Below are 21650 nucleotides of genomic sequence, written 5' to 3' on the forward strand. Positions count from 1 at the left end.
TTGACGATAACCTTTTAAATCAAGTAGTAATGTAATAATTCAAGTGATTCTCACAAACAACAAATATATTTACATATAATTAATTCAAATTTTGTTATGTGGTTTATTTCTCTTGCGCCGGGAGGGGGGTTTATTAATTTTCATTAAAAAAATTTAGAAAAAAATTTGATAGAATGACTTCAACCTTGTCAACTGAGAATGAAATAAAATCTAGATTAATACCAATACCTATTACGGGTATAAATGATAGAAATCAAAATAAATAATTCTTGTGGACCAAAATAAAAAAATGAGTTTGGTGTATTAAAAAGCTTGTATCCATAAAATATCTGTCATAACATGGATAATGAATAAATAGGAGTTAATATCATTCTAATTGTGTTTAATAAAATTATTAGTATTTTTGTCATTAAAAGATATTTTTGACTGGTTAGTATTCAAAAAAAAATCATTAGTTCAACAATAAAATTGCTCATGCCTAACAATGCAAGTAGGGCCGTCAAAATGGGCCAAACCTATCGGGTCAGCCTATTTACCCATTTAAATAGGCAGACTTTGCCTCTAAATTAAGCCTATTTAAATTTCGGGCTAAACAGGTTGAGCTCGATTAACCTGAAAAAAATAACGCGTTAAACGGGCTAGCCCGTAGGCTAAACAGCCGGCTGGTTTATTTTTTTTACATCTTCTCAAAAAAAGTAGCACTTTTAGCCTATTTTTCTCCCGATCCGACCCAAAAATTTGACCCCATCAACTAAGAAAATACAGTTTATTCAAGGTTTTTTACCTAAAAGTGATAATTTTTTGTCAAAATATATTTTAAAAAATAAAATAAAAGGATGACTGGGCAGTCCGTTTAACCCATCGTGCTGATCATAAACGGTCCAGACTGAAAAATTATGGCCCACGAATGAAGTGAGCTTAAACGGGTCAACCTAAATGGGTCGGTTGGCCCATTTGACAATCCTAAATGCAAGAGAAGCCATTGATAAGACACTAAAAATTGTGAATATTTTGAGCATTGGGATAGCCATTCTACCCATTTGGTCAAGATGAAGAAGACGTAGTCTATCATAACCTATGTCCATTAAGAAAAAAGTGCAGCATTAATAAATACATGAGAGATAATTTGTAAAATGACTCCGCAAAGTCCCGTATCACTTATAGAACCAATTTTAATAAGTATGAAACCCATATGAGATATCGAAGAATAAGCTATTATTTTTTTTAAATTATGTTGACCAAGAGATGTTGAAACTGCATAGATTATTCAAATTGAATCTAATAACATTAACCAGGGGGAATATGGAATGAGCGTGAGGTAATAATTTCATATTACTTCGAACCAATTCATATGCTCTCATTTTTAATAAGATTTTGGCTAAAAGCATACAAGTGCTGTAATGTGTCTTTTGTGGATGTCCAGTAAATATGTATGTAAGGGTATAATCAGTAATTTTACAGCACAAGTAAAAAGAAATCTGATATAAAATATTATTTGAAGCACCCTAGGATACAATTGATTAGATAATGTTTGAACTATATAAATCAATACTTATAATTTTCATTAATAAAAAATTAGAGTTTTTCCTAGTGTACAAAATAAACTTTGTAGCTGAATACAAACGTCCCCCTACCCCCACCCCACCCCCACATGGATAAAAGTGCATAAACTGAAATTAATTTCAATTCCCACATGATGAAAAAAACTAAAATGTCTTGACATAAAAAGATCATATTTGACCGTTGTACATTGCTAGCATTAGAAAAATGATTAATCAGCATTCTTCAGTAACCGATTAAGCCACTAAAGTAGCTATAGTGGTAATAAATTTCTCAATAAACTGGATCCTATAAAGAGTCCATGTATTCTGAATCTCCAAAAAAATAAAAAAACATTAATCCATTTATAGGTTTTGTCAATTGGATTAATGGATTATCCAATTGGAAATGATAACAAAATGCATAGTATTCGAGAGTTACCTTGAACAATAGGATCCACGACCAAGCAAGGTTACGAGCTTCACAGCATCCATTCTGATGGAGTGAAGAGAGGGGTGATCTGCAAAGGCACTCCGACGCTCAAGTCAGAATGGGTCTAAGAGGTTGAATTTTAGGGTTTTGAGTGTGTCATACCTTAGGGGGAGGGGAGTCTAAGACTCCCGTTATCCCTATCCAATATTTTAAATTGGGAAAGATACAATTTGTATTTGATTTTAATGTCGGTGAGGTATTTGTAGGTTTTTGGTAGGTCCCTAATTCTCAAGCTAAGGGAGGATAATTGGGCTTAGTAGCTCAGTCATCGTTGGGCCGTTGGGGCCAGGTCCCGAGTTTGCAACAATGCCCCCAAACATGGCGCATCCGGCTTTGGAGGTGGTGGCACATTTTTGTTGGACTTGGGTTCAAGATTTCTTCGTTAGGTCACTCAGGAGCCTAAATCATCGTCAAGTCGTTGGGGCTAGGATCTAGATATGCAACAATCAAGTTCAGGATTTCCTTGCCATGTCGGTTGACATTGAACGGTCACGTCCTCCCTGGTGATCGTGCGTGCGTTTTTCAAGGCATCACGTCAGTTGATATGAGGGCTCATTTATTATCATGGGGTTTGGTTTTACCTTTTTACCCTTAGGGCTTTTCATATTTCCGCCTTAGTTTGAATAAAACCATTTCAATTTTTCCCTTTTTTATCTTTATTACTTATTTCTTCATCATTCATCAAAGGCTTTCTCCATCACTCTTATCACCTTTCTCTTGTCATTTTGGCTCGTGCTCATTGTCTCCGTTCTTCGTTTTTAGGAATGTGCTTGTTACTTCTGGAATTGCCTCTTTGTGGTGTCTTGTTTAAGCCTCTCTATCGCTCACCATTGGCGACTGTCAGCCACTGCCACTCAAGTAAGCTTTTCTCCTCTACCTTTTTTCTTGTTTTTTCCTATTTTGAAAATGCGTGTAGCTCCACCATGAAGGTGGTTTTAGGAGGCTTAGAGGGGGTACCACAGCTTCTCTTTTTAGGGATCAGGCTAGCTTTCCTTTGAGTTTTCTAGTTTGAAGATTCTTTTGTAGTCTTACAGTGGTGGTGGTGCCTCCAATTTGTATGTTTGGTGTAAAGGAGAGGCAAACCTCAATGAGGGCTCATATTTTCGGTTAGAGGGTTCTCCGGACGTATTTTTTGTATAAAACCGATGTGGTGGGAACCTCTCGCGTCTTAGTGAGGAGGATTTACAAGAGCTTCAGGATGCTGATTGTAATCTCTGAGTAAGTAGTAAATAATTAACCAATAAATTAATTATTAATCAAACAATTATGAAATGGAATTTTTATAGTTTAATGAGATAGAGAAAATTAAAATAAGAATTTTGACACCAATTTTAAAGGATTTGGCCCAAGATTGGGCCAAACGGGCCGAACTGATTGGACTGGGCCCAAAATGGGTCCAAGCCCAATAAGTCAGCCCAACACAACTTAAGAAGAAGCATTCTTCTTCCTCCCATTCAGCATAAACACGTTGAAGCATTTCAAGGTGAGGGAGAAGAGAGACAAATCCTTATTCCCAAATCAAACTTCCATAACTTCTCACTCTGAGCTCCGATTGCCGCACCATTTGTGGCCACGTGTCCAGCACGTCGAGTTCTATGAATCCATCAGAATGATTTCATAGGTAAGCTACTCTATCACTCTCAGCCTCTCCTTCCCCCAATTTCTCAAAAATTATGTAAGTGGTGTTTAGTTTTTGCCTCTTTGATGTATTAGGATCCAATTAGCTTAAAAAAAATATTCACTCTTGCTTATACGATGCTTGGATAAGGTGAGGATACTAGAATTCTAGTAAATTCCTTGAATTTGTGTATTGGATATTGAATTTCGGTATGTATGTGTGATATATGTGAAATTAGGCGTATATATGTATATGTTGGAGTTTGAATTGTGAGCTTTGGAACTTGATGGAGGTTGGGTATTTGTGCCTTGGTGATTTTGGACATTTTGGGGCTGTGTTCGGTGTATTAGCTGGTTGTCTCAAAAAATACGTGGAAATCGGCTAAGATATGGTTTAGGTTTCACGTATGTAATATATAATGTTCTGTGAAGACTTAGGCTAGTTGACAATAAGATAGGAATAAAAGTATGAGCATGTAAATCGATTAGTGCTTAATGATAAATATTGAGTTTTGGCTTAATTGTTGATATTGGTGTTGGATTGCTAAGTGATGAATTATTGATGCTTGTAAAGTGGGAAAATGCATGCATATGAGTTGGTGGAGGTATGTTGGAGAATGTAGTGACTAAAGTAGTGAATTATAGGTAAAGAGATTATGTATGTATTGATGTATGATTGATTGAAGTAGGTTGTGGATGATTTTGGCAAAACAAATGGTATGTGGCTGTGTTAAATATATGTATTGAAAGTATGACTTGAGTTTGGTTTAATGAAAATTGAGGTTTGGAGCTTGTTTGTGTAACATTGATTTTTGGCCGAAATTTGGCGAAGCATAACTTGCCTTCCGAATCCCCAAATGATTTCAAATTTAGTTCATATGAAAATTGGGTCTGTGAAGTTTACGACGTTCAAAGAACAGAAGAAAAATGTTTTAAAACAGAAAAATTATGCATGTCGGAAGTATGGGATTGAAATTGGAAATTTTGCAGTTTTTTCAGACTTAGCAGAATTTTTGGAAAACCGTATGCCCACGCGTACGCGTGGCCTGAGATTTGGGTATGCGTCCAGCTGCTCGCCACGCGACCAAATCTTTCGGGTTGGGATTCACGCATACGCAAGCAGGGAGCTTGCGTATGTGAGTAAGAATTTTTCATGCCCACGCGTATGCGTGGCCCCATGTTATAGCAAAAATGGATCTTTTATTTAAAGCTCAAATTCAAACCTCTAAACTTCTATTTTTATTTCTTCAGCCCTAAATATTCTTAGTAAGCATAGTAATAGGATGAAGCTAGGAGATGGTGGTAACTTGGAGATGAAGAAAGACTTTTAAGAGGTAATGGGTGGTTGGGGAAGATGGTACCTGATTAATAAGGATGATGAAAATGGCATATAAGGCAATTAAGAGAGTAAAGTAATGTTGAGAAAGATGTGATGAGCTTTTTATTATTATTGAGAATGAAATGATATTTTTGAGAAATGATTGAATATTGAGCTTGGGGTGTGGTCTCCCCCATGTCAGCTTGGGGTGTTATCTTCCCATGTCAACCTGGGATTCGTCAAATGGATAATATTGAGTTTGGGGTGTTGTCACCCCCATGTTAGCCTGAGGTGTCGTCTCCCCATGTCAGCTTGGAACTTATTCCATGGATGTTATTGAGCTTGGAGTATTGTTTTCCCCATGTCAGCTTGGAACTTTTTCCATGGATGTTATTGAGCTTGGGGTATTGTCTCCCCCATGTCAGCTTGGGGATTCTCCCCATGGTGAGTGTTGAACTTGAGGACATGTTAGGCTGGCTACGTAACTGATAGTTGATATCAATAGCTATAGGACAGGCATACATCATGTGCATATTGTATGAATTCCTTGCTTGTGAACTATATGGGATTGCCTACGTGATTATAATCTACTATTTATTTAAATTGTTATCTGTATTACTTGTGAACTACTTGTGTTTACCTTGTTTTGGTTGTTTATTTGTGCAACTCATAGGAGACAGAGGAACGAAGGCAATATGGAAAAGATTAGTGTGCAGGTTAAGTTTAGTTAGGATTGAGAACCTCTAAATGACCATCCACTTATGGCTTCTGTTTTTAGTTCCTTAAGCTTTATATCCGAGTAACGGCGTTCTAGGATTGCATTTGGCATTCCCAGGACGTTATATCTGATATGCGTGACACCTTTATCATGCTGAGAACCTCCGATTCTCATTTCGTACAATATTGTGTTTTTCAGATACAGGTCGAAAGGCTCCTCGGTAGGCATCTGGACTTTTGTAGCGGAGTAGTTTCTGGATTTTATTTTGATGTATAGTTTATGTTTAAATATGTACTTAACTCTCCGAACAGCTGCTTTATTTTATACCTCTTAGAGATTTATGGAGAATTAGGGTTTACTTTGTATTTTGGATTCTGGGATATGTATATATGTATGTAAATATTCTTCAGCCAGTCTTAGCTTTGCAGGCTGAGCTAGGAGCTTGATATTTTGTACCTTTGACCCTCTATTCCCACTTTTTGTCTATGTATATTTAAAAACCTTAATTTTCTTAGCACGCAAGTAATCTCATTTCCTAAGCGTTATGCTTTTATTTTTGCAATTTTGTTTCACCTGTTTTTTTTCAAGGCTCCTCATTTATTATATTCTTTCTGCTATTATATGTATATATTTTATTTTAGATGTCGTAATACCACACCACCTCTGTTTCACGGCTTAAGCGTAAAGCTCTGTGTGGTAGGGTATTACACTGATGTGATGTATGGTGGGGGTGCCACAGAGGAACAATACGAACTCTCTTTTCCTAACCCCCAGGAGCACGTTTGCTATGTAAATATAGAGGCTCTACGGATTCCTAACTGGATGTAGGTTCACAAATCCATGTTCGATGTTGTAGAGGTTCATTCGTTTCCCCTTTTCGACTTTGTTATCGGGCTCTTGAACCGGTGTAGTGTTGCCCCTTCTCAGCTCTATCCTAATAGTTAGGCAGCTATTAGGTGTTTTGAGTAACATGTGAATACTTCCAAATACCAGCCGTTGTGTAGGTCTTTCTAGATTTCTTCCTTCTCACTGTGCCCCTTCGGAAGGATAAACATCAAAAGGGATATATGCCTTTCTGGGTTGTCTAAGGCTGGAAGATCATCGGGATATTTGAGGATTCCTTCCCTGGGTTCAAGAATGAATACTTCAAAGTGAGACCGGCAAGGGGACATCACCCATTTTGGTTTACTCTAGAGGGGGAACGGAGGTCCCCGACCTACTAGAATTACGAAGTCGCAACTGAATACTTAGTAAAGATAACTTACGAGGGGTTAAGTCGAGAAAGTAAGAATATAGTTGAGGTATTGACGGTTATTTTTGGGGGTAGGTCGTTAAATCTCCGACACGTGATGCGAGACCAGGAGGCTTATCGCTAGTATATAGGTAGGTTGCTTTCCTTTCACTTTGTTCTTGTATTCTTCTTTTTGGAATCTTGTTTTCATAAGTTACCTCTTGCAGTTGATATGGCTGGTGGACTTACGACCATGGAAAATCTCATGGCTGCCTTCCTTGAGGTGGAAGATAAGGAGCATCCCTAGGGTGAAGAGGTCCCAACCTCTGGTGCCGGTGTGGAAGGGTCATGGGAGGTCACTACTTCTCAGGCCAAAGGTGATCTTCATGAGATCACACCCCCGTATCCTCAGAAGAAGAGTAAAACGACATCGAGTGGGAAGGGGAGGAGGTTGTCGTTCACTCCATGATGGAAAAAGCCTTTGATACCCCGACTTTCATTGATGAGCACTTGCTTCTGGGACTGAGGAGTACTTTGCAGACTACGATCTAGCCGCTCAAGCAAAGTGGGTCTATTGCTTCCTGTTCTATTTTACGACAGTGGTTTGCAAGACGGAGGTGCTTCTAGGAAAGTTGCGGCTGTTGGCTGGGAAAATTTGCGAGGCCTAGACCAATCTAGTGGCTGCCTGATCAGAGAGGGATGCAACCAAAACTACTAAAGCTAAGGCTAAGAAAGAGGCTAAGGAAGCCGGTGATGAGATCCAGCATCTCACCGATCTTGAGATGTCTTTGAAAGTAGAGAAGTCGAAGGCAGAGCATCGGGCAGAGGAGGCATAAAATTAAGTGAAAGCCACGAAGGATGCTACGGGTGTCTTGAAAAAGAGGTACAAGGAGTTTGTAAAGAACATGAAAGAGGTCATCTTTGCTACCAAAGAGTCTTTGAAGTTGCAGGTCTCACTCCTTTTGCCCGATTTTGCTGTTTCCCAGATTGGCGCTTTTAAGACTATCTGAGATGGGCAGATTTTTTTATCTTAGTTTTGAGAAGAGAACCTAGTTTTCTTTTGTTTGTATGTATTGAATGTATGCCTGAGGAGCCAAATTTGCTTTGTATTTTGAATGTATGCTCATGGGACCGATGTTATATGCTTGATTAAGTAAAAGTTAGGTCATATTATTACATATCTGTACTTCATTCTTGGTGAAGTTCATCTATCTCGTGCCATTTTGTTTTTTGTTAAGTCGTTTGACTTGTGCTGTAAATTATTTTTGGTTAGTCTATTCGACTCATGTCATATTTTACTTTGGTTAACCATTCGGGAGTGATTTGATTTGGCTTCCAGGTTGATCAATCCTGGGATGTCGTTCTCACAACTTGGAAAAAACATTAGAAAGGAGGAAAACAAAACTCTTAATAGAAAAGGTAAATTTTGACAACACTTAAAATTAATTCAAGAGAAAAAAGGACAAGAACAAAGAAAAGAGAGAACAAACGAACAATTCGGGTCCATTGAGCGAGAAAAAAGCACCTTAGCCTGTCATGGTGGTGTAAAGCTGTCTTCATGAGTTGAACTTTTTCAGGTTGATAGCGTTCCAAGTTCAGGATACCGGGGACCCGTCAAGTCTTTCTAATTGATAAGCTCATTTGCCACATGTTTCCCAGACACGATAAAGTCCCTCCCAATTCAGTGAGAGTTTCCCTTCGCCTGGCTTTCAGGTTCCAATGTCATTGCGTCGGAGCAATAAGTCTCCCTTCTCAAAAGCTCACTTCTTTACATTCTGGTTGTACTTGAGGGCTAGTGTTTGTTTGAGGGCCACTTCCCTCAGGTGGGAAAGCTCCCGAATTTTGTCCACCAAATCTTTTTTGGCTTCTTGATCAAAATTCTCTAGGAGGAATCTTGGGTTAGGCTCACCGATCTACACTGGTATGACTGCTTCGGTGCCATAGGTTAGGCAAAAAAGTGTTTTTCCGGTTGCTGACTGTGGGCAGGTGCAGTATGACCAAAGGACAGAACTCAATTCGTCTATCCAATTGCCTTTCTTTTGCTCTAACCTCTTCTTGATCCCTTTTAGGATCACCTTATTTGCTATCTCAACTTGCCCGTTGGCCTGGGAATGTTCTACATAAGAGAAACATTGTTGGTGAACTGGGTGCCATTATCGGAGATAACGTCCTCTGATGTTGAATCGGTTGATTACCTGTCTCCAAAAGAACTTTCTACATTGGGTTGCCGCTATTTTGGCTAAGACTTTGGCAGTAGTCAAGGGCCACTATAAGTAATTTTAGTTGTTTAGGGACCGTAGGGAATGGGCCCCTGAGGTCGATTCCCCACACCACAAAAGGTCGGAAAGCCGTGACACATGACAGCTCTTCCGCCATAATATTGTGAAAGTTCCCATTTTCTTGGCATTTAACGCAAGATCTGACGAGTTGCATTGAGTTGTGAATTATAGTTGGCCAATAGTAACTAGCTCTTATCAATTTCTGGGCCAAGATCTTCCCACCCATGTGGTGGCTGCAACAACCCTTGTGTACTTCCCTCACGTACTCTGTCTGGTCGGGGCAGAGGCACTTGAGGAGTGGCTGAGAGATGCCCTTCCGATACAGGATCCCTTGGATTATGGTGTACTTGGGAGCCTCCCACTTAATCCATTTTTGTTCAGCTTGGTTGCCCAAGAGCTCTCCTTCCTCTATGAACTGCTTGATCAGGGTAGTCCGATCCAGATTTTCTGTTGGCTTAGGATCAAAGTGACAGATGGTTCTTTGATTGCCTCATGGATAAAGGAGTGGTTTTCTCCAGAGAATTTAGTGCTAGCCAGCTTTGACAGTAGCTCTGCACTGGTGTTCTTCTCCAGAGGGTCATGCTAGATCACCACCTCATCGAAGGCTTTATACACTTCTATGGCCTTTTCCAAGTACTTTTGGAGCAAGGGATCCCGATCTTGGTACGTTTTGTTAACCTGCAATGACTTGCGAGTCACAATTGACTAGGGAGAGTTCGGCTATGATAGCCTCATACTTTGCTTGGTTATTGGACAGAGGAAACTTGTATTTGATGGACTGCTCTCGTACAGGAGGCCATCCGAGTTCTTTAGGATTACTCCTGCACCACCAGAGGTTTGGTTGGATTCTCCGTTGACATGGACCTTCCAACGTTGCACCAAGAGAACGAGGTCTTGGTGGGCTATTTCAGCCAAGAAGTTCGCCATTGCTTGGGGCTTGATGGCATGCCTTGGTTGATATAAAATGTCGAATTGTGACAGCTCCATGGACCATGTCATCATACTTCCCGCTAAGTCAGGTTTTTGGAGTACTTGCCTTATAGGTTGATCTATGCAGACCACGATTGGTGGCTCTAAATGTACTGCCTTAGCTGTCTTGAAGAGATGAGCAAAGCGAAGACCAGATTTTTGAGCTGTGAATATCGTAGTTATGCATTTTGGAATGCTTTGCTGATGAAGTATATTGGGAACTACTGCTTATCCTTCTCTCTGATGAGTGCCATTCCCATGGCTTCATCAATGATGGCCAGATAAAGGAATAAGGGCTCCTCATCCACTAGCTTAGCCAAAATCGGCGATTTTGATAGGAGTTTTTTTAAGTAGAGAAAGGTTTATCATGAAACCACATCACAATTATTTGGGTTTTACTTGACTCTACGCTGGGTTATCATGAAACCGATGAATTTTTCGACCTCCATGGCGAAAGCACATTTTTTCGGGCACAGTCACATCCTGTGCTCGCAGAGGGATTTGAACACTTGTTGTAAATCTCCTAACAGAGATCCCTTCTTTGTGGTCTTAATGAGTAAATCATCGATGTACACCTCTACTGTCTTGTTGATTTGGTCATGGAAGATTTTTTGTCATCAGTCACTGGTATGTGGACCTAGCATTTTTCAGGACGAATGGCATGACTGTGTAACAGTAGATGCCGTCTGGCGTGACGAATGCCATTTTTTCTTTGTTAGGATGATGCATCGAAATTTGATTATACTTGGAGTAAGCATTGATAAATCTTAGGTATTTGTATCCGGAGGCCGAGTTAACCAGGTTGTCAATGTTAGGTAACGTAAAGGAGTCTTTAGGACAACACTTGTTGAGGTTCAAATAATCTACGCACATTCTTCATTTCCCATTGGGTTTCTTGACGAAGACCATGTTTGACAACCAGGTTGAGTAAGTGAGTTCTTTGATAAACCTGGCCTGTAGTAAGCTGGTGGTCTTCTTTTTTACCTCGGTTGCTTGGTCGGCAGATATCCTCTGCTTCTTTTGTGTGACTGTCTTGGCCTATGATTTTATTGATAGCCTATGGGATATGAACTCTGTATCCAACCGGACATGTCGGCAAGCGTCCATGCGAATAGGTCACTATTTTCTCTTAGGAGGGTAGAAAGAGGTCCCTTGAACTCTTAAGGTAGGTTTTGGTTTAGGAATATGAATTTTTCCTTTGTGTCACCTATTTATACTTTCTCCATATCTCCATTCGATTTTGGTCGGGGATGCTCCTCCATCCTCGCATTCAGGTCGGCGACAAATATTCCCATAGCATCGCGAGATTTCTTTCTCAGGGACAGTCTGGTGTTGTTGCAAGCTATGGCCAATTGAAAGTCATCGTGAATGGTTCCTATGCTCCCGTCATCCACCTAGAATTTCATTGTGAGGAACTTTGTAAAGACCACTGCGTATAAGTTGTTGCTTTCTGCCCAAAATGACATTGTATGCAGTAGAGTCCTTAAAGACAACGAAGTCGAGCATAGCTGATCTTTTCTTGCTTTCCCACAAACGGTGCCAATGTTCAAGAGTTACCTTGAAGAATAGGATCCACAACTAAGCAGGGTGATGAGCTTCACAGCGTCCAATCTGATGGAGTGAAGAAAGGTGGAGTGACCTGCAAAGACACTCCGATACTCAAATCAGAATAGGTCTAAGAGGTTGAATCTTAGCGTTTTGAGTGTGTCATACCTAGGGGGAGTCTAACACTCCCCTTATAAGTGTTTTCCCTAGTCTGATCTTCTAAATTGCGAAAGATACGATTCATATATAATTTTTAATGTTAGTGAGGGATTTACAAAAATAATTCATGACAAAAATAAGATACACCTAGGCTAGAAAAATTTGCACTCAATATTGAAAGATATTTCTATTATCTTTCTATTTTGAGAGCAGATTTTCGCCAGTAAAAAACATATTCTCGTGGTGTTTGTTTTTTGAAAAAAAAAGGAAGGGGTAATCTTTATAAGCTAGACCCATGCTTCGAGTTGTTTCATACCACAAATAAATCCAAACACCTGAGAAATCTATAAGACATACGAATTCACATCTCTTACAACTGACACAGTCCTTCGTTCTTGGGGCAGAATGTGACATTAGATCTATAATTTCATTTTAACACCAAAAGTAGAAAATTTTTTATCTAGTAAACTCGTAAATAACTCATATATTTAGACATAAGATAAATCAACGATTTACCAACCATCTTAATCTCATGAATATCCTACAAAATTTGAAGTTAAAGTTCTTAATATTTATATTTACAATATTAATAGACTCTAATCAAATAATAATATTCAAATTAGATCTATATTATAATGTAAAAAATATTTATATTGTAAATTGAATTAACAAAATAAAATACAACCAAAACAATACTAAAAATTTATTAAAACAAAGATTATTTTTAGTTTAGTAAAAAAATAGAAAAAATATTTATTATTTAAAAGATGTTTTTTCGATTTTTTTTACAACTCTCAAGCAATATTTTCTATTTTTTTATCAAATCATATATTTATTTATACTTTGATTGTATTTAAGTTAACCTCATGTTTACTGATATTCAATTAATAGAATCAGAATTCAAAACTTTTTTTTCCTTTTATGCATTGTTGTCACCTAAGCATGTTATATTTATCTGAACATGTATTTTGGCGAGTCAAACTAAACTAAAAAATATAAAAAAAAAACTATTTTTTAAATGGGTTTTTTCAAAAATAAAATAAAAAAATTTATATTTCTCCAAACACCATTTTTTAACTTTAATTTTTTAAATACGATTTTTTTAGAGCAAGTTTGCCGCACCCCCGACGAACTCTATAAAAAATTATCTCGGGCGAACTCCCTTCAAATATTTTGAACCCCACGTTTTTAATCCATTTTAATCCATTATTATTGTCTTCAAATAGTATATAGATCTACAAACAGTATATATGAGTACACAAAAATACACATATTTAAAAAAAATAAGCCATATTTAACAATGGCAACCATTATCATCATCTCCAGAAATACACAGGAACACCGGAATAAGCCATATTTAACAAGAATTTTTTTAATTATAAGTCATATTTTATTTTGAAATAAATTTTAAAAAATATAAATACATTTTTTCAAAATAAAATATGACTTATAATTAAAAAAATCCTTGTTAAATATGGCTTATTCAGTGTATCTGTGTATTTCTGGAGATGATGATAATGATTGTCATTGTTAAATATGACTTTTTTAATTTATAATTAAAAAAATCCTTGAAAAAGCGATGTTTGTTGTCAGTGTATTTTTGTGTACTCCTATGTACTATTTGTAGATCTATATACTATTTGGAGATGATGATAATGGATTAAAATGGATTAAAAATCACGTGGGTTTAAAATATTTGAAGGGAGTTCGTTGAAAGGATTACCATGTGTTCATAACACGCAGTGGAAGAAAAGAAGGTAATCCTAAAGATCTATTTTTGTGCTTAAACTTTATTCCAATAATAAATAATATATAGATCAGATTTAAATACCTGTGTGTACGCTATTAAAAATCACTTTCTCCTTCATTGGTACGAAGGCGCTATGCGTATCCACACCGAGACCAACCTTTGTTGTCAACTCCTTGACCAATGGACATCTGATCTAAATTGAGAAATCTCTTGCAACTCTTTACATGCCATAAAATTCTTCTCCAAGAATTAGGCTCACATACATTTATATTTGTAGAGATAAAGGAATAAAACTCTTGTTATTCTCTCGTGACTTTCCTGTACTCTTGACGTACATATATATAGTATGAGATTTGTTACTGATTTTAAATTTGATTCTCAATTCAAAATTAAATCATATCTTGAAATTTGATTAGAACACTCGTTAGTGTGTGACCCCATAGGTTTAATACTAAGCGGGTAGTAAATTAGTCATACTAAATTTACTAATCAAGGTTGACGTCTAGCAACACTCCTCAACGACCCGATAGTATGAAGTAATATATTTTTACTAAGAACCTTAGAAGAACAAAGTATAATTCCTTCCATCTTTCCAGCTCTTGGTTAACCCTTAGAGTATGGTTTAATTGTCAAACTCTAACTTGTTACCATTATTATAATGAACTGTGAATGACCTAAAAAACTCATTTCTTTATTCATTCAATCTCCTTGGCCAAGGTTTTATTCATCTCAGTCATTATAATCATAGAGCTCAAACTCTTTACCGAGAGTTGACGGATTCTTTATTGATTAATCATTAATTCTACAAGTATTTAAATCATACCCAATATCCATTCAACTAGCACCCTAAGGTATTAGGTGTCCGGAATCAAAGTATAATAAATACGTTGTTAATTACTATGATAGTCGCAGGTCAAAGGAAACTCTATTACTATGTTCATCTTGAGAATATCCTATTGACAAATATGTGGTAATTATAACCATTAGGAATTCTCAGAGTGAGCCAGTTCAATAGTCATATCCCTATATGCACCATCTATATATATAATTTAATAAATGAGATCTATTAATCTTCATACAATGAAGACCATTATATATATATTGATCTTTCTGGATTATTAATGTCCTTTTTAATAATCCTATGACCAAGAACAATTTAGATTAAATTAGAAAAGATTTATCTCTCAATATTGTGATCACTATCACAATGATAAATCTCTAAATTTAATCAAGAACTTTATTATATTAACATTTTAATATAATAACAATAACAAATTATTTAACACGTGATTGATTGGATTGTGGTCATACTACTTATTCCCAACAATCTCCCACGTGCACGAGAGCCAATCATGATAGATTGGATCTTGGGCATACTATTATCACAATAATCTCCCATTTGTATTAGAGCCAATCAATCATGTGTATAATTTTTCAAAGTACATTTGTGTTTATTAAAACTCTTTTGACCTTAAACACCTTTGCTCTTGAGCATGTTTGCTTGACCTTTTGTAAAATACACCTAGTACATAATAAATATATCGTTTTCTTTAAACATGAAATCTCTCACTATAATAGTGCATAATTTTATTTTAAGGACAATCCTTATTGAACATGATTATAAAAAAATCTAAATAACCATTAGATCTATCTTTATAGAATTATATCATTATACAAATAGGCTACTTTTTCAAAAAGTTAGTTTGACGATCAAGCCTTTTATACTTTCAGGAGAAAGTATATCCTCTATTGAGTGGTCTACAATTCTAATAAAAGTAATTGTTACTCCCACTCTTTCTTTAGGATGGAATTACTTTTCTAAAAAAAAAGTTTAACCACTTATCACAGACACTTTGTCATAAGAAGAGTGATAAAAATAATCTCATTATTTTTTTAGGGTAACCAATAAATCTCATTTATCGGACCTAATATCAATTCTATTATTGTGCAATCTCTTAACACATATAAGACATCTCCAAACTCTAATGTTCTTGACTTTCAACTTATGCCTTTTCCATATCTTATATGGGTAAAAAATTGATTTAGTGAAAAATTTGTTAATTTAGTAACATTTCTAAAATGTAGTCCAAATATTTAACAAATAGTGATACTCAACTAAATCAAATTTCATGTTTCTTAAACATGATGGAGTACATAGAATACTAGTATTTATGCATGGAGAGAATCTCATTCTCTATTCAATAGAATATCAATTAGATAATTAGAGACTTTAAACTCTTATAATAAAAATACTCAATATTTTTATTATTGGTCAAACCAACCCTTAAGAGCAATTTTGATATGCATCCTCAATACTCATATTGAGTTTTTTCAAAAAAGATCACAAACCTTAATCATATTAAGGCCAATTATAAATTGTTTGTAATAAAATAAATCTCCAAAAAATGCTTACAAGAACAATTCTCGCAAAAGCCATTTGACTAATGGCATTTCAACTTCTAAAGTTATTTAATTCAAAATATATTGCCCAATACTCCCACTAGTTTAAATAAAATATTTGATAGTCATACTATCTTACTTTGGGCACCATACATCTTCTCAAGATGTTCAATAATAAATAGTGGGTATATGTTTTTGAAATTAGAACTCATGGTTGTCAAAACAACCCATATTATAATAAAATAATATTTTAGATACTTCACAAGTACTTACTATTCTATCACCAATTTTTATTGGACAATATTATTTCAATAGGATTATCATGTCCATGAAATCCTTTTATACATAAGAACAATTCTCAATGTATAGCCAATTTATTACTTTCAAGTATGCCATACGAAAAATGGACATATTTAAAAATTTAAAATATGAAAGTAAACAAGAAATCTGTATTTCTGTTAAAATTATTTAGAATCATAAATGAGTACCTTGGTTGTCAAGTTGTTACTCGTACATATTCCAAATAAACATGATTAAATTGCATCCCATGCAATTATAATTCCAAATAATTATCTGGTTGTCAGACAATTATTTAACTGAATTATATTTTATACCCCTACGTTGTCTAGGTTCAAGTATAAAATTAATTCTCCTTATGCATCATCATATACATGAATAAATTATATCCATGATTGCAAGTCTCCTGGTTGTCAAGTCGTTCCTTGTAAACAAGAGATAAATTTATTTTTAATAATATCCTAACCTTTAGGACTTGTCTCTATTATTAGAGAATTTCTACCAGTATCCTTGCACTAAATTTTATACTCCTAGGTTGTCTAGGTAAAAATATAAAATTAAATCATTAATACATCAAATGTATATACTGATTAATATCTTGAAAATAAAACTCCTGGAGAATATTAGAAAAAATTAATTTCTAAAATTATAGTGTTCAAAACACATCAATCAAATCAAAAATTGATTTTTCATGTACTGACGTTTAACCTTAAAAAATTATCAAATCAAATTTGACCTTTATATATACACTTATATATATAAGAAGCAAACAAAAGATATTTTGCGTCTTATTCCTTTTATTGTGATCAAAATTACAATAAAATTTAATATATAAATAAAATCAAACAAAATATTTGATTATAAATATAACATTTATATTAAAAGAATGATAATTTAATCACAATAAAATAATTAAAATAAATTAACTATTAATTTATTAGAAAACCATCTTAATAGAAATAAATACATCACATGCATAAAAACATTTAAATTAATCCTATTAATTCACAAATTTTAAGAAAATAGGAATAAAAATTTAAATACAAAAAAGCCAAAGCTCTGATACCACTGAAGGGTTACCATGTGTTCATAACACGCAGTGAAAGAAAAGAAGGTAATCCTAAAGATCTATTTTTGTGCTTAAACTTTATTCCAATAATAAGGAATATATAGATCAGATTTAAATACCTGTGTGTACACTAGTAAAAATCACTTTCTCCTTCGTTGGTACGAAGGCGCTATGCGTATCCACACCGAGACCAACTTTTGCTGTCAACTCCTTGAACAATGGATATCTGATCTAAATTGAGAAATCTTTTGCAACTCTTTGCATGCCATAAAATTCTTCTCCAAGAATTAGGCTTACATACATTTATGTGTGTAGAGATAAAGGAATAAAACTCTTGTTATTCTCTCGTGACTTTCCTGTACTCTTGACGTACATATATATAGTATGAGATTTGTTACTGATTTTAAATTTGATTCTCAATTCAAATTTAAATCATATCTTGAAATTCCAAATCTGAATCATTCAAATTTTATGAATCATATCATAACTTAATTTGAAAACTGAATCAGTTAGGATCTCATCCAAATTCAGAAATAGAATAACTAATTATTCTCAAATCTCATTTAACATTCTCAATTATCATACTATTATTATATTCTTGGTGCTAGCAAAGAATATAATAATATTCCATTTAAATTAATATAATTATTTATTTGATCAAATCAAAATAATAATTAAATAATTCTACAGCAAAGATTAGAATACTCGTTAGTGTGTGACCCTATAGGTTCAATACTAAGCGGGTAGTAAATTAGTCATACTAAATTTACTAATCAAGGTTGGCGTCTAGCAACACTCCTCAACGACCCGATAATATGAAGTAGTATATTTTTATTAAGAACCTTAGAATAACAAAGTATAATTCCTTCCATCTTTCCAGCTCTTGGTTAACCCTTAGAGTATAGTTTAATTGTCAAACTCTAACTTGTTACCATTATTATAATGAACTGTGAATGACCTAAGAAACTCATTTCTTTATTCATTCAATATCCTTGGCCAAGGTTTTATTCATCTCAGTCATTATAATCATAGAGCTCAAACTCTTTACCGAGAGTTGAAGGATTCCTTATTGACTAATCATTAATTCTACAAGTATTTAAATCATACCCAATATCCATTCAACTAGTACCCTAAAGTATTAAGTGTCCTGAATCAAAGTATAATAAATACGTTGTTAATTACTATGATAGTCGCAGGTCAAAGGAAACTCTATTACTATGTTCATCTTGAGAATATCCTATTGACAAATATACGGTAATTATAATCATTAGGAATTCTCAAAGTGAGCCAGTTCAATGGTCATATCCCTATATGCACTATCTATATATATAATTTAATAAATGAGATCTATTAATCTTCATCCAATGAAGACCATTATATATATATTGATCTTTCCAGATTATTAATGTCCTTTTTAATAATCCTATGACCAAGAACAATTTAGATTAAATTATAAAAGATTTATCTCTCAATATTGTGATCACTATCACAATGATAAATCTCTAAATTTAATCAAGGACCTTATTATATTAACATTTTAATATAATAACAATAACAAATTATTTAACACGTGATTGATTGGATTGTGGTCATACTACTTATTCCCAACATTCGTCGTGGGTAAGGCCAACTCTATAATTTTTATAGAGTTCGCTGGGGTGCGACATATTTACTCTAAACAAAAAAAAATCATATTTAAAGAATTAAAGTTTAAAAATAGTGTTTGAAGAAATATGAATTTTTTTATTTTATTACTGAAAAAATTCCTTTTTTAAATTGGTTACGTTAATAATGACCTTGCGTTGATTCACCTATGTAAGCTACAGCTAAAATAAAAAAGATAAGGACTTGAATTCTGCGATAAATAATCTAAGAAAACATGGCAGGTATAAGATTATGGAGGATATTAAAAAAACAAGAACAACAACTACTAATTTATCAGCTAATATATTTTTGAAAAATCCAAAGCTAAGTTATAAAAGTTTTGTGAAATCTTCTAAGATGTTAATTAGTAAAAGAATTAGGTTTTTTTGTTGAAATTATGTTCTTAGTTATAAATATACAATATTTTATAAAATAAATTCTAAAATTAAAAATACTTCTAAAAGTATTAAGAAAATAATAAGAGAATATTATTTTTTTAAAAAATTAACTTGTATTCGTACAAAAATTCAAATATCAATTAACAATAAGTATAGTTGGATCACTTGTTGCAAATAAATTAATTCCACTAATTTTATATACATCTAACATCTATGTTAGAAATATAATATGTTTTAAATTCAAATGTTAACAAAATAAAATAAGTTTTAAACTCTAGTTATAAATTTAAACGATTCAAAATACACGAATGCCAAAAGATATTTGCTAAAGTTCACATGTAATTAATCATTTTAATTCACGGCTCATTCTTTAATCCATATGCTGTTATGCGCCTCCAAGATGCTTCCATTGAGTAAATTCCTAAAATAGTCCTTCAGATTGAGCCCGTGTATCAATGTTACTCCTGACTTTCGAAATGCTTTAATTGCACCCTTTAGATTAAACTCCGTACAAAATCCTGGTCCTTCAACTCAATTCCGGCGTGACTCAACAATCGAAACGCTGAGCTGGCTACTTATGATCCACGTAGGTAGCCTTAAACGGCTAGCTGATGTGGAGTATCATCAACAAATCTCCGAATTCCCTGAATTAGTCCCTGGTACCAATTATAAACCCTAAAGTTGTTCTTCCCTCTTCCTGTGTGAATTGGTTCGTCGTCCAGCTCAAGCTCTTCTTCCCTCTTCCTCTTATTCTTCTTCTTCGTCCTCTCTCGCCATGAGTGATAGTCACGCTTCTCAAAGGTCGAATCGCTTATCTGCGCCCGGAAACTGGAGAGGAAACAATGTGCGTAGCCAGCGTTCAGCAGTTCTAGAGTGGTGTGATTGTGGGTACAGGCCTGTCCTTCGGTGGTCAGGGACGGAGAGTTATCCTAATAAGCCGTTCTTCGAGTGTCCGAATTATAACGTGAGTGCATTTACTGGCTGAAATTTCTTGTGTTGGTTAGTTGAGGTAGTTGTTTGATAAGGTTGATGCATATTTGCAGACTAGTGGAAAGAATTGGTGTGAGTTATTTGTCTGGGCAGATTCTGTACAAGATGAGGTGCCGCTGAAGTCTGATGAAGAAGATGAGCATGGTGGGATGAAGATGAACATTGCATGGAAGGTTGGCAAACTGGAAGCATATGTGAGAAATGTAAAGCTGATGGTCCAAGTGCTTGGTTTAGGGGTATTCGTGTTATTTGTGTTTGTGTTGATGTTACTGTTGAAGGTTTTATTAGGTTGAGAACTGAAACACAGAACCAGTGTAATCCAGTTTATGAACAATGCAATTGACATTAGATTGTTTTTGATATATTGAATGACTATTTGGTTTTGTTTTTGTAAACATAATTGAACATCCAATTATGTTATGGATAAGCAACAATAGCAAAAGCTTACATAAGCCACAATTTATAACTGAATAACAATAACACTAGTTCATATAAAATTCTGCAATAATGCATTGATGACAATAACAAGCAAAAAAATATTGAGCACTGTTTCAGCTAGATTCCAGCTTAGTTAGTATTTAAAAGTTGCAAAGGTATCTATGAATCACCATGACCAAACAAAAAAGACTAAGATAATTGTTTCACAAAATATTACAAACTTTCAGAATTTCAACCTAAAGCTAGGATCATAATCACTTCTTTCATAGCGGTTTGAATCCTGGGGTGGGCACAGACTTGAGGAAGTTGGCCAGCCTTGCTGCAGTTGCCTCACTAGCTCCCTCCATTGGATTGAATGATGCAGAGCCAGTTGGAGTAGGTGACCTTCTTCTAAGTGGCAGTTTCCCAGGTCTTGTAGGTGTCTTCCTCTTTTGTTCATGTTCCTGCAATGCAGACAATAGCTCACATAAGGCCTAGAAAATAAGACAAATAATAAAAACACATTACATGAAGCATTATTAAAGACAATACCTTTTGGGAGTTTTTAGCTTCAGAGTATGAGGGCTGAGACAAATCAATCTCAGCCTACTGGACATCCACTTCCACAAGAGTGGCAGGAGTAAGGGCAGATGCAGTAGCAGTAGCAGGCGTTGTTGCAATTCTAGAGCCTGTAGTAGTAGCAGAGGCACTTGCAACTTGAGGTGCTTTGGAAGTAGTTGTTGTAGCTGACGCAGAGGCTGTTGCAGTGACATTCTGAGCAGCAGCCTTAAGGTCTTTAGCGACAGCCTCCGCAGCTT

The sequence above is a fragment of the Arachis duranensis genome, chromosome 10 (assembly GCF_000817695.3).
Source record: "Arachis duranensis cultivar V14167 chromosome 10, aradu.V14167.gnm2.J7QH, whole genome shotgun sequence".
In the NCBI taxonomy this organism is placed as follows: domain Eukaryota; kingdom Viridiplantae; phylum Streptophyta; class Magnoliopsida; order Fabales; family Fabaceae; genus Arachis; species Arachis duranensis.